Here is a 5386-nt window from a genome sequence, read left to right as displayed (position 1 = left end):
TCGGGTCTCTGGTGTTTTCAATGAGCCTAAAACCCAGCGCCTTGATGAAACCCGTGGAATGCTTTCCAAAGGTTCCAAGGGTCTCTGGTTACCCAGGTCTGAGCTTGTGATCTCACCTGTAATCAACAGCGCCACACTGCTGACCAGCAATAAATGGGACATAGGTATCGGCCAGAGCAGGCACACAAATATAGTCCCACATCAGCAGTCTGCCGTTCTTACTGGGGTATAAAGTTATCCCATCAGGATGGCTGGCAGACGTATCCTAGTTGTCGGGTATCATTATATATATATATATATATATATATATAAATATATATATATATATATATATATATATATATATATATATATATATATATATGTATATATATATATATGTATATATATATATATGTATATATATATATATATGTATATATATATATATATATATATATATATATATATATATATATATATATATATATATATATAAGACCAGTCCCCCAAAAAATCAAATTGTGAAATTGTTCGGTCCGTAAGTTAAATTTTGTTACACAGTTCTAAAGTAACATTCAGACCAATTTTCAGGAAATTTCGTTCACTTTTAGGGGTCGCGCAAAAAGGCATCCCTCACCTACAGAAGAGAAACTGAAGGAATTTTAATTTTTGTTCCTCTTTCGCATAGCATAGCTACAATTTTCTCTGAAAGCAGAATGACTGCATCAATAACTAGTTTTTAGCTCTTTGTCGAGCGGGAAAGAGCGAGCGATTATATGTGCATTGAAGAGGAGGTACCACACGATTTAAAGAAATCATTGGTTTTGGTCGACCTTCGCCAACCACTGGACTATGTATTCAACTGAAAAATCACTGAAGATAGGTGTTTTCCCCATCTGATTTCTCCCGCTAAAAGTTGAAAAACAAAACGTTAATGTAAATTCTTAATAATATTCTCCCATCTTTTCTCTAATCCAATTCAGTAAAGAAAACATAGAGTCATAACAGAAAATCCCACGCAATTCGCTTCTCAAGTTGAACAAACATCGAAATTTGGCCAAACATCCCCTCAAATACCATGGTTTTCTGGAGGGGGGGGGGGTTCCAATGGAATTTCAGTGAAACAAACGGCTAATTTTAATAACATAATTTATTTCATGAGACCATCAGATTCAAAAAGAATTAGGTTTCTGTCTTATACAGGGAAAAAGTTATTAGCCTCTCAAAAGCATCTGGTCTTGTTGGGTCAGTTCGGGTTATGTCGGGTCGCTCATTTGTCACACCAACTGCCAGTAAAACATCGCTCCGCTCGCTCGCTCGTAATAATGCTTCCTCGTGCCTACTTAAACGACGAAATAGGGTGGGACTTCAATCTGTCCCTCTAAAATTCAGCAATCACCCTCTTTCATTAGTCTCTCCTTGGTTGGAGCAGTGAAGTGGCGACGATGATCCGCCACGAGGTGAAGAAGGTACTGTTTCTGCTCCTCAACCTTGATCAGAGACGCGTTGAAGGAGGGAATCGGCTCTTTCTGTTGCGTCGTTCATGACCTTCGAAGAGCCCACAGATTTCTTTATTTCCAGGAACACATCGTGCTCGTCTCCCACGTTTTGGGGTTTTCATTCAAGAAGGAAGATTTATCCGCCCCCTTCCTCTGCTCAGCAATGAGGCTAAACATCTTCAGCGTCCTCTTAGTCACGAACTCCTCCAGTCCAACTCCGATCTCTGGGACACCTTGCAAGCGACGGGGGCACCCTGGTTTCTTTTGCCGCTCGAAGTTATTTACCATCTTGCGCTTTGTCGTAATGTTCACTTTCTCGTCAAACAACGCAAATCCAACCAGGTGTTCCGCCAGATACCAAGGATGGAGTGCAAAGGTGATGGCAGCAGCATTCGCGATCTCTTTGTCCAGATATGCTTGAAAGGTCTGAAGGAAGTCCAAGTCATTGCGAGGGGCTTGCACGCCACGCGGAGCCTCATTCCAGAACCGGACGTAAATCAAGGCGACGAAAGTGAGAGTAGCTTCTGTGTCAGGTGAAAGAACTGTGACATGCGAAGTACGTCACCTCCCGTCGGAAGCCGGGCAATTGAGAAAAACTCGAGGAGACACCCTACTAACCACCATTCTGATGCACTTCGTGTACCCGGTGCTGAGGATGCCATCTGCGATAGAGAGAAACCAAAGATGAAGTTTTGTGCAACCTTTAAATATGCATGAAATGGTCCAAATTTTGGCACACAGTACAGGCTCATATAGTAGAATAAAAATTGCATTTTGGAGAGCACTTCCTTTGAAATTTTAAAATTTATATGCATTTTTGGACCTGTTTAATATATATATATATATATATATATATATATATATATATATATATATATATATATATATATATATATATATATATATATATATAAGCAAAAATCACTGTGAAAGGATGTTGAAATTCCAAGCACTTTCGTGATTTCTCACATTATCAAGGAACTATAAAGACAATGCATGAAAGGAAGGCATATAAAGGGTCTAGACCACACCTCAACATCACATCCCACAACAAAGTAACACCTGACGTGCGACGACACCCGACTCATAAGAAAGGAGGAACACTGCAGCAGGCCTGCTGGCAATACAGCCACATCAGGAAGAAAACAACCGTCAAGGACCAGGTAATCAGGCTAAGGAAGGAAGGAGGAGAGACAACAAGAAATGACCGTGAAGTATGTGAGGAACTCAACAAGAAATTCAAAGAAGTGTTCACAGAGGAGACAGAAGGGGCTCCACAAAGACAAAGAGGTGGGATACACCACCATGTGCTGGACACAGTACACACAACCGAGGAAGAAGTGAAGAGGCTTCTGAGTGAGCTAGATACCTCAAAGGCAATGGGGCCAGATAACATCTCTCCATGGGTCCTGAGAGAGGGAGCAGAGGCGCTATGTGTACCCCTAACAACAATATTCAATACATCTATCAAAACAGGGAGATTGCCTGAGACATGGAAGACAGCAAATGTGGTCCCAATCTTTAAAAAAGGAGACAGACATGAAGCACTAAACTACAGACCAGTGTCACTGACATGTATAGCATGCAAAATCATGGAAAAGATTGTCAGGAGAAGAATGGTTGAACATCTAGAAAGGAATGATCTCATCACCAGCAGCCAACATGGTTTCAGAGACGGGAAATCCTGTGTCACAAACCTACTGGAGTTCTATGACATGGTGACAGCAGTAAGACAAGAGAGAGAGAGGGGTGGGTGGATTGCATTTTCTTGGACTGCAAGAAGGCGTTTAACAGTACCACACAAGAGATTAGTGCAAAAACTGGAGGACCAAGCAGGGATAACAGGGAAGGCACTGCAATGGATCAGGGAATACTTGTCAGGAAGACAGCAGCGAGTAATGGTACGTGGCGAGGTGTCAGAGTGGGCACCTGTGACCAGCGGGGTCCCACAGGGGTCAGTCCTAGGACCAGTGCTGTTTCTGGTATTTGTGAATGACATGACGGAAGGAATAAACTCCGAGGTGTCCCTGTTTGCAGATGACGTGAAGTTGATGAGAAGAGTTCATTCGATCGAAGACCAGGCAGAACTACAAAGGGATCTGGACAGGCTGCAAACCTGGTCCAGCAATTGGCTCCTGGAGTTCAATCCCACCAAGTGCAAAGTCATGAGGATTGGGGAAGGGCAAAGAAGACCGCAGACGGAGTACAGTCTAGGGGGCCAGATACTACAAACATCACTCAAGGAAAAAGATCTTGGGGTGAGTATAACACCAGGCACATCTCCTGAAGCGCACATCAACCAAATAACTGCTGCAGCATATGGGCGCCTGGCAAACCTCAGAACAGCATTCCGACATCTTAATAAGGAATCGTTCAGGACCCTGTACACCGTGTACGTTAGGCCCATATTGGAGTATGCGGCACCAGTTTGGAACCCACACCTAGCCAAGCACGTAAAGAAACTAGAGAAAGTGCAAAGGTTTGCAACAAGACTAGTCCCAGAGTTAAGAGGTATGTCCTACGAGGAGAGGTTAAGGGAAATCAACCTGACGACACTGGAGGACATTAGAGATAGGGGGGACATGATAACGACTTACAAAATACTGAGAGGAATTGACAAGGTGGACAAAGACAGGATGTTCCAGAGACTGGACACAGCAACACAGGGACACAGTTGAAAACTGAAGACACAGATGAATCAAAGGGATGTTAGGAAGTATTTCTTCAGCCACAGAGTCGTCAGGAAGTGGAATAGTTTTGGAAGCGATGTAGTGGAGGCAGGATCCATACATAGCTTTAAGCAGAGGTACGATAAAGCTCATGGTTCAGGGAGAGTGACCTAGTAGCGACCAGTGAAGAGGCGGGGCCAGGAGCTTGGACTCGACCCCTGCAACCTGAACTAGGTGAGTACAACTAGGTGAGTTCACACACACACACACATATATATATATATATGTATCTTAGACCAGTCTCAGCAAGGCGTCCCTCGGATTCCTGGCTAGACTGAGCTCAGAACGAATTTGCTAAGATTACTCTTTTCTGCAATTTTGCAAGCTCCTAATATGTTGATTGCAACACGAAAGGCCTAGAGCTTTCATTCAACTCCCCCTGTGGTTATTTTGCATCCTGTGTCGCTTTTTCGCGATTCTTGCATAATATATATATATATGTATAATATGCATGTTCATATCTAGGCGTCCTTCCGCACCTACAGAATGTGAGGAAATCGACTCTGATCCTAGCAAGGGGAGTGGAGTTGTTTAACCTGCAAATAATTCCAACAAATACATTAGAGACAAGTTTTCAGTGGAAGTGTTTATTCAAAGTATAGCTGAGTGTTTAGTTCTGTCAAGTCATCGCTTGATGAAGCTCAACGTGGTTAGATATTTTCAATACGTTATTTATATCCCCATCACAACATGCAGCATCACCAGGGAGAACCATCATTTTCTCCAGCATCACCAGGGAGAACCATCATTGTCTTCAACTTCATCAGGGAGAACCATCATTTTCTCCAGCATCACTAGAATCATCATAGCCTCCAGCATCACCAGAACCATCTGTACTTCCATCACGAGAGAGAACCATCTCTGCTTTCAGTATCACCAGAGAGAACCATCTCAGCGTCCAACATCAGAGGAAACCATCTCAGCCTCCAGCATCAAAGATAGATCACAGCCTCCATCACCACTAGAAAGAACCATCTCAGCCTCCAGCATCAGAGATAGATCACAGAGAGAACTGTCACAGCCTCCAGCATCAGAGATAGATCACAGAGTGAACCATCTCAGCCTCCAGCATCAAAGATAGATCACAGCCTCCATCACCACTAGAAAGAACCATCTCAGCCTCCAGCATCAGAGATAGATCACAGAGAGAACTGTCACAGCTTCCAGCATCAGAGA

General features: G+C 43.1%; 1 long non-coding RNA gene across 1 annotated transcript in view; it reads right to left on the bottom strand.

Annotated features, from left to right (window-relative positions):
* Nucleotides 1-1153: 1153 nt before the first annotated feature.
* LOC138852794 (uncharacterized) overlaps nucleotides 1154-5386 on the bottom strand; it is a 188740-nt gene continuing 184507 nt past the window's right edge. The window contains exon 3 of the long non-coding RNA XR_011392085.1: nucleotides 1154-2143. This is a non-coding gene — a long non-coding RNA (uncharacterized lncRNA). The remainder of the gene's footprint in view (nucleotides 2144-5386) is intronic.

Source organism: Cherax quadricarinatus, chromosome 16 (assembly GCF_038502225.1).
Source record: "Cherax quadricarinatus isolate ZL_2023a chromosome 16, ASM3850222v1, whole genome shotgun sequence".
Taxonomy (NCBI): Eukaryota; Metazoa; Arthropoda; class Malacostraca; order Decapoda; family Parastacidae; genus Cherax; species Cherax quadricarinatus.
The sequence above is the reverse complement of the archived record's forward strand: the minus strand, read 5'-3'. Positions and strand labels throughout refer to the sequence as shown.